Source organism: Aulonocara sp. 'chitande type north' Nkhata Bay, linkage group LG17 (genome assembly GCF_057382095.1).
Source record: "Aulonocara sp. 'chitande type north' Nkhata Bay isolate Kocher_YH1m ecotype deep benthic linkage group LG17, A_spYH_male_GT1.1, whole genome shotgun sequence".
In the NCBI taxonomy this organism is placed as follows: Eukaryota; Metazoa; Chordata; class Actinopteri; order Cichliformes; family Cichlidae; genus Aulonocara; species Aulonocara sp. 'chitande type north' Nkhata Bay.
Genome location: NC_141360.1, coordinates 17,184,138 through 17,192,917, shown reverse-complemented (window position 1 = coordinate 17,192,917; position 8,780 = coordinate 17,184,138). Strand labels below are relative to the sequence as shown.

Here is an 8,780-nt window from a genome sequence, read left to right as displayed (position 1 = left end):
GACTCCTATGGGCACAGACAGGTCCCCTCCCCTCTCTTTATATGGAGAACAAGTGGAATGTGTCTCTGACTTCAGGTTTCTGGGGCTCACATCTTCGCTGAGCTCACTTTTTTCATCTGTAACTCCCGTAACACCTGAACCGTTTACTGAACTGGAAGAATTCCAAAGGTTCAAGAAAGCAGTGACTCCGCGCTTTTCAGGCGTATTGGGGTGATTACAGTAACCCCAGGCGCAGTGCTGCAGCAGCAGCGAGATTTGGATGTGGCACTCTACCTAGATTTATCGCAATGACCCTAATATCACTGAAAAAGCACAGAGTTGGTTTTAGGAACCATTTTTCGATTTCGCCAGTGGTTCAAGTGCTCAAGCAGAGTACAAACATGCCATGTAAGTACCAGTCCAGTTACCCCAAGCCCACTGTATCATATTAACATGTATCACGGTAATACAGCAGTGTCCGATTCTTTAACCTGCAAAGACCCCTGGTTACTTTTTTATGTTTTTAAAATGGCCCTTTTGGAAAGCTGTATGCTCATCAAAATATTTATTTTTGGTGTGTTTTACCTGGCTGAGCACTGAGCAAGTCTGTTTAGCAAGTGCTTAACATTTAGTGCATTTGGTCACTGGCATCAAGCTTACACAAGACAAAATTCCCATTTAGCAGCATCTTTTAGCTCTTTTAACATCTTGGGGGGGGGGGGGGGGGGGGGTTAATAAATTAGTTAGATAACTGCCATTGTAGAAATATACAATGAAATTGTGTTCAGTGACAACCAGCTGCACTGGATCACAAGTATCTTTTTGAAAAGACACACAATTGTGTCAAAAAGGTTGTTTCAAAGTGCTTTATGCTGTAACTACGTTGCAATGCAGAGTCAGCCCAAGGCATTACAAATACGAAGTGCCTGCTTAGGGTCCCTGAGGACAGAGGGTTTATTTTTGCACGTGTGAGTGATAATTCATATGTTAAAGGTATCAGTGTACAAAAAAGGAGTATTATGCAAACAGAGGAATGTTTGTGTAGCGATTTGTCCTGCCCCTCCGCTCTGAGCTCTGCTGGTAATGTCCAACGAGCAGGCTGAAGAACAAAACAATGTTAGAAGAATATATCCTCTAGGCACAAAGTACGGAAGAGGATTGGGGCTACTGGGGGAAGAAAAGTGGGCACATCTTTTTTTTCTTTTCCAGAATTCTGACATTAAAGTCAGAATTCTGACTTTTTTCTCAGAATTCTGGAAAAGAAGAAAAAAATGCCCACTTTTTTTCCGGTGGCCCTAATCCTCTTCCGTAGCAAAGAAAAAGAAGAGAGGGGGAAAAATAAAAACAAAAGCACAAACAAACACCAAGATAACGGTAAGTTTCCTCAAGTTAGGGAAATCTCTGTATGAATCATTGACATTTTGAGCCTGTAATTGGCTGTGAAGCAGGTCAGTAGGGATGGACGCTCGATACTGACTTTTCAATTCCGTGCCGAGTTTCTGAAGCACAGATATTTCAAAACACTGCTTTGAAGTGGGTTTCAAAACCCAGGTCACGTGATCATGACTAAATCCGAGATTTAGACAGGTGTCTTACCTGCTACTTCTAGGCAGTGCTTTGTGGCAGGATTCCTATTTTAAGAACCAGGGTTGTTTGCATTTACTGAATTAATGTTTTTGATAGTATGACTGCTATTTATTACACGCACATGTATAAAAGAAAACATCTTATCTCTCATTATAATTACTGTGGACTGTGAAGACCAATACAGACTATTGACTATGGACTATTACTTAAACACTGGAATCCACAATTTAATGAAATAAATATTATTTAATTATACAAATAGTAAACAAAAAAACAGCAAACATTTAATAACCAATCACAAAAGTCATGAGAAAAAAGTCATATTACTATTTTAAGAAAAAAAAAGTCAAAATGTCATGTAAATGGGTGTAAGCATCTATATCCTTTGCAGTCCACTGCCAGCCACTTCATTATTTTACAAATCCACTCTTCAAAGTTTGTCTGTTTATCCGTCTCAACAGATCTTTTCAGTGTGCTTACACTCATGTGCTAAAAGAAAAGTCATTTCCTTCCTCTTTTAAAGTACAATTTCACTAACTCAGAGGGTATAGCAACCATGGCAATTTGTCTTGAAACAACAACTGTAATCGCCACAATTTCTCAAAATAGATTTTTAACTTTAATCTTGAAATTTCAGAATAATATATACACATATATGTATTCCGCCTGTGCGGAACTCATGATGGGTTCCAGCTTTTGGCCAACACCTGCGAGACATCCTCTCACCTGCTGCTCATTATCTCAGCATTCCTGACACTACTGTGGGGCGATCGTGGCTCAAGAATCGGAAGTTTGCCTTGCAATCGAAAGATTGCTGGTTCGAGCCCCGGCTCCCACAGTCTCAATCGTTGTGTCCTTGGGCAAGACACTTTACCCGTTGCCTGCTGGTGGTGGTCAGAGGGCCCGGTGGCGCCAGTGACCGGCAGCCTCGCCTCTGTCAGTGCACCCCAGGGTGGCTGTGGCTACAATGTAGCTTGCCATCATCAGTGTGTGAATGGGTGGATGACTGAGTGTGTAAAGCGCTTTGGGGTCCTTAGGGACTAGTAAAGCGCTATACAAATACTTAAGACAATAGATCGACGCTACCCGTCGCTGGATTGTTGTGCCACTTGCGTCAGTGTAGCCCCGGCTCTAACTAACTGATTCACCCATCTGTGTTTGCCTTCAGTCTAATCTGTGTTCTCTTTATGAATAGACCTCCTACACCCATCTCTGTTCTTCCCTGGAAGTGATTGTCATTGAGTTTGTGAGTGACTTGTCTGCTGTGATAGACTCAAAAATTCTAGTAAAATATGACGATCAACTAGACTATTACAGCAAATGGTCCATTTGGGAACGTAAATGTGTGGGGTATTTTTTGGCCTTCAGACAACAATTCTGATTCTTACATTGCTGGACAGGAACAAAGAAAAAAGTGGAAAAAAGCCTTTTTTTATTTAACTTCTGCTGGTGAATGAACCCGTTTTGTAGTGTGGGCGGTCAACTGGCTTTAAAAGGTCAATGTTAAAACATGTGACATTATGGTTCATTAACAGACTGTACTTTAGAGTAGGCAAACAAAAGCAGACATTCAACCTGAAAACCTGGCAATGGTCAAAAGCTGGCATTGTAAAGCAAAGGAACAAGTCTATCAGAGAAAGAAAGAAAGAAAAGAAAAATACAACTTAAAAAAATGTCATACGTTTTCTGTATGATATTTAAATCACACCACTCATCCGCTGCCAAAGATGTTCTTAATGAATACTACAAGCTGTATCTTTACAGTATGTTGCAAGTTACTGAATAATGAAAAGCGATGGTCATGAATAGTAAGATGGCTGTCACGGCGGGTGCGCCGGTGTGTTTGTTAGAGTGGACCCAAAGAGGGGGGGGGTTATTACTAACCTTGAACCTTTCGAGGTTACAAAATGATGGCCAAAAATCTCAGCCTCGTGATTTTGTTGACTTTGTCAGAAAGCATGACATTCACACACTGCCGTTTGTGTTATAGTAACATTTCCAAAATAGATTTTAAATGTAACTGTTCTTTGTTAGTGTTAATAAGTTTCCATGAGCCCAGTCATTCATTCTGTATGCAGACCATAGTTAAAGAGACTGTTTAACTTTAGCTTTCACTACTATAAACAAATCACTTTGACAAGACTAAGGAAGAATAGAAAAAAAGCAAGAAAAACGGGATTTGTTCTTTTAAAATATTTAGTAAATATTTATTTAACAACATTAAACATAGTTTATGTTCTGCACTCTGAGGAGGTCCCGTAATTCTGTACTTGAGCAGAAGTAAATGGACTGGTTCTTATATAGTGCTTTTCTACTCTGTCTGAGCACTCAAAGCACTTTATACAACTAATTCATTCACACAAGCACTTCTTCTAATTTTAAGTGCTGAGTATCTAACAGTCATACACATTCCAATGGATGCATCAGAGAGCAACATGAGGTTAGTATCTTGCCCGAGGATATTTGGCATGCAGACAAGGAGCAGCCTGGGATCAAACCACCGACCTTCTGGTTAGTGGCTGATCTGCTCTGCCACCTGAGCTACAGCCACCCGAAGAACAGATGCTAGTGTTGAAAAATACTCCAGTAAAAGTTAAAGTACAGATTGAACTTCTTTATGCAAGTAAAAGTGAAAACGTAGCTCCTTGAAGAACATTTCTACCATCTATTTTTATGCAAAGCTGACTGAACCTTGTGCAATATTAATGTGACAATAAAATAATATTAGTAGATAGAAATACCAACTTTATTTCAGTCTAAGTTTTGATTCTAATCAAGGTACTCAGCTTGAATCAGGTAAGCAGAACATGAACAGAGAAAAAGAAGGATTTTTTTTAAATTGCCTACATTATAGAGGGTTACTTTGCCTCTTACCTTACAGTTTACCTCCTCACGTCAGATTCTCCAAAAGCCTAGAAACTTTTAAAACTGCTCTTAAAACTCACCTCTTTTCATTGGCTTTTAGAAAGGTTTAATTTATTTTATTTTATTTTATTTTATTTTATTTTTTATTTTTTTATTTGATCAGCGAGGTGTTTTACGAAATTGTGTTCTATTGTATTTTTATCTGTATTTACTGTACAGCACTTTGGTCAGCCTTGGTTGTTTTTAAATGTGCTCTATAAATAAACTTGACTTGACTTGACTTGACTACCTTTAAATAATAACACAGTTAGCCTACCTCAGTTTGTTTTGTAGTATGTTTGACAACATGGAAAAACATTATGTCAAATATACAGACCCAATATCTGATTTAAACACGAGGACTTAGATGTAAGCTTGAAAATGTCCAGTTTATCACCACTGAGCAGTCCTTACCTTTAAATCTAAGCTCTCTTCCTTTCCTGCCCTCTTTTTTTAATCTTTCTCCATCTCTGAGTGGAGTTAGCTCTTTCTTTTCTCTTCCTGTGAAATACAGCAGCTAGTCCTTTAGCTAGCAACACACTGTGTGACAAACTGCACAGTTTTGTTTTGTTGAGCTCATAGAAAAGTTGCATTTAAAATTACCTGCTGCTTAAAAAAATTACTGCCTTTACGCTCGCTGGTCTTCTGTAGAGCAAGCTAGATGTTGAAATACGCAACCCGAACTGATGGACAGCTGCAGTCCTTCTGTGTTGTGCCAAAATTCTACCTGCAGAGTATACAAAGTGTTTGTACTTCGTTACCTCTGACTGCATAAAAAAAGGTGAGTGAAGAAGGAAACAGTCAGAGCTTCATGAGAAGCCCCAAGCAGCCATGGCCTATTGGATCCAGGGTCACCTGTTACAGCCCTAACGAGCTGAGTCATCAAAAAGAAAAATTTTAAGCCTAATCTTAAAAGTAGAGAGCGTGCCTGTCTCCCCAATTCAAACTGGGAGCTTGTTCCACAGAAGAGGGGTTGAAAACTGAAGGCTCTGTCTCATTTTACTTTTAAGTACTTTAGTCAGCCTGCAGTCTGAGAGCGAAGTGCTCTAATGGGGTGATATGGTACTATTAGGTCATTAAGATAAGATGGGGCCCGATTATTCAAGACCTTGTACTTGACGAGGATTTTAAATTCAATTCTGGATTTAACATGGAGTCGATGAAGGGAAGCCAGTATAGGAGAAATATGCTCTCTCTTTTTTAGTCCCTGTCAGTACTCCTGCTGCAGCATTTTGGATCAACTGAAGGCATTTCAGGGAGTTCAGTAGGACATCCTGATAATAACAAATTACAGTAGTCTGAAAGTAATAAATCCATGAACTAGTTTTTCAGCTGCACTCTGAAACAGGATATTTCTAATGCTGCACAAACAGCAGAAAGCACTTTTACATATTTGTAACCTTAGTGCATAAAGAATTAGATTTGTCCACTTACATGAACAAATAGGTATCTATTGGATAGACCTTTAACACCTACAGCATGCTCTAATAGCTATAATTAAATATTATGGTCAACAGTATGAGGTCTGAGGTCCAGCAGGACAGGCACAGACATGAGTCCACTGTCAGAGGCCATAAGAAGATCATTTGTAAAGCTGTTTCTGTGATGAGCTCTGAAACCTGACTGAAACTCCTCAAATAAGCCATTCCTCTGCAGATGATCATTTACAGAAGCATTTTACAGCTACAACCTTATAAAGGAAGGTTGGAGGTTGGCCTATAATTAACTAAGACCGCTGGGTCCAGTGATGGCTTTTAAAGTAATGGTTTAACTACTGCCAGCTTGAAGGCCTGTGGTACATACAGCTTAATAACTGACAGAGGCTAATCATTTTTAAAATTAAAACATTAAACTTCCTTGAAAAGCCTTGTAAGATTGGGGTCTTTAAGACAAGTTGATGGTTTGGAGGAAGTAGTTACTGAAGTTAACTCAGTTTAGTTAGGGGAAAAATAGTCCAAATGAATCTAAGGAGCTTGGAAAGAAACGCATCCAGAGGTGCTGTGGCTTAGCTGGTCAAAGCGCCTGTCTAGTAAACAGGAGATCCTGGGTTCAAATCCCAGCAGTACCTCGCTGTTATCTTCTTCTTCTGTTGATGCGTTTGTAATTATCCAGTTAGGAAATTCTGGGAAGTCTGTTTCAAAGTTAAATTAATGGACTGGCTCTTATATAGGGCTTTTCTACTCTATCACTCAAAGTGCTTTACACAACTCGCCTCATTCACCCAAGAACTGTTTTCTATGCTCTTTCTAAGTAACTGCTCCTCTATGAGCAAGCACTTTGGCAACAGTGGGAAGGAAAAACTCCCTTTTAACAGGAAGAAACCTCCGGCAGAACCAGGCTCAGGGAGGAGCGGGGCCATCTGCTGCGACTGGTTGGGGTGAGAGAAGGAAGACAGGATAGAAGACATGCTGTGGAAGAGAGACAGAGGTTAATAACAGATATGATTCAATGCAGAGAGGTCTATTAACACATAGTGAGTGAGAAAGGTGACTGAAGAAGAAATACTCAATGCATCATGGGAATCCCCCAGCAGCCTACACCTATTGCAGCATAACTAAGGGAGGATTCATGGTCACCTGATCCAGCCCTAACTATATGTTTTAGCAAAAAGGAAAGTTTTAAGCCTAATCTTAAACATAGAGATAGTGTCTGTCTCCTGAATCCAAACTGGAAGCTGGTTCCACAGAAGATTAGTAGGTGACCTGCTCTACCTCTAGAGTGGCCTAAGAAATTTTATAAACAAAATAAACATGCAAATGTATACCATAAATTATATTTTATCAGTATTGTGTGTGGTTGTAGCTCAGGAGAAAGAGCAGGGCATCTACTACTTGGCAAGTTAGTGGTTCAACCACTATATAATCCAGTTTCTGACTCATATAATCTCTGACCTCAGCAAACACTTTCCTGATTATTTTATGTTGTTAGTCATTTCCAGTCAGACAGCACCATATAGTTATGATGGTTATAGTCCCCTTTAGATTCAAAAAGGATTGTGCAACATTGTAGCCTGTATGTGATTAACAGGTTGCTACTGTCTTTGATATTGTCTCTTGTGTCCCTGAGATTCTTCCTTCACAATGGGTGAAGGAAGTTAACTCAGAAAGTTCAATTAGTTCAGCTAGAGGAAAAATAGTCCAAATAAATCTAAGGAGCTTGGAAAGAAACACATCCAGAGGTGCTGTGGCTTAGCTGGTCAAAGCGCCTGTCTAGTAAACAGGAGATCCTGGGTTCAAATCCCAGCAGTACCTCCCTGTTACCATTTAAAACCACCTTCTTCTTCTTCTGTTGATGCGTTTGTAATCATCCAGTTAGGAAAGTCTGTGTATGTCCTCAGTTATCCAGCTCATGGTGCTCTCCAGATGCTTTCCTTTCCAAGCTCCATAGACTACAATGACCTACATGACTGAGAACCTTCACAGACTGTCTAAACAAATATCAGTAGCTGTACTTAATGAAAGTTATGAATAATTGTTTCTCTAATGGTTAAAACGGTTAAAAGTTCATGAATTAATTTCTAGTCAGCATTAAAGGAATAGTTAGCTCAACAGTGCTCTGACTTTTTATCAGCTTGGTTACAGTGCTGAAGAGAAACCTGGGGTTGTTCTTATCTTCTTCAATCAATGATGAATAGTAAGATGTTCTAGCTTTATGGAGGCTTTTTTTTATAGAGCAACAAACTTTTTATCCAGTCTAAATAAAGATCTTCTAAATTAGTGAGAATCCATTCGCTCCAGTTATCTGCTTTTAGGTGCCCATTTGAGAGTTATACCAGGGAGTCAAATACTTCTGATTTCAGGCTTTCTTTTTCACAGGAGCTACAATATCCAGAGTCTTGTGCAGTTAAAATGTAGTGAGATTACCAAGTGACATCTGCAGGACCCTTACGATTACTGTGACAGTGTCAGACACTGAATGTTTCAAAGTTAAATTAATGGACTGGCTCTTATATAGGGCTTTTCTACTCTATCACTCAAAGTGGGAAGGAAAAACTCCCTTTTAACAGGAAGAAACCTCCGGCAGAACCAGGCTCAGGGAGGGGTGGAATGAAAACAATTTTTTTTGGATGTACGCCACAGGAATGGTCTAAAAAAGAAAAATGTTTACTAAGTGCCTTGCTAGTTGCAAGTAAAAAATGTATAACAAAGAAATGGCTATTACAAGATGTACCAACTTTATAATTGTGGTGGGAAATAACACTTGAGTTTATAGGATGGAGGAGTTAACAGCGTATGTGAATAACAGAGTAAGTTGGTTTTTGTCATGCTTGGATAAATGGGTCCAATACACTAATATACATAAGCCGAATT

At 39.3% G+C, this 8,780-nt stretch overlaps 2 non-coding genes across 2 annotated transcripts; both read left to right on the top strand.

Moving 5' to 3' along the window:
• The first annotated feature begins 6,464 nt into the window (after positions 1-6,464).
• Positions 6,465-6,538, top strand: trnat-agu (transfer RNA threonine (anticodon AGU)). The gene has a single exon. It is a non-coding gene; the product is annotated as a tRNA-Thr (tRNA).
• Positions 6,539-7,647: 1,109 nt separating this feature from the next.
• On the top strand, positions 7,648-7,721 carry trnat-agu (transfer RNA threonine (anticodon AGU)). Its single transcript has one exon. It is a non-coding gene; the product is annotated as a tRNA-Thr (tRNA).
• Positions 7,722-8,780: the final 1,059 nt, after the last annotated feature.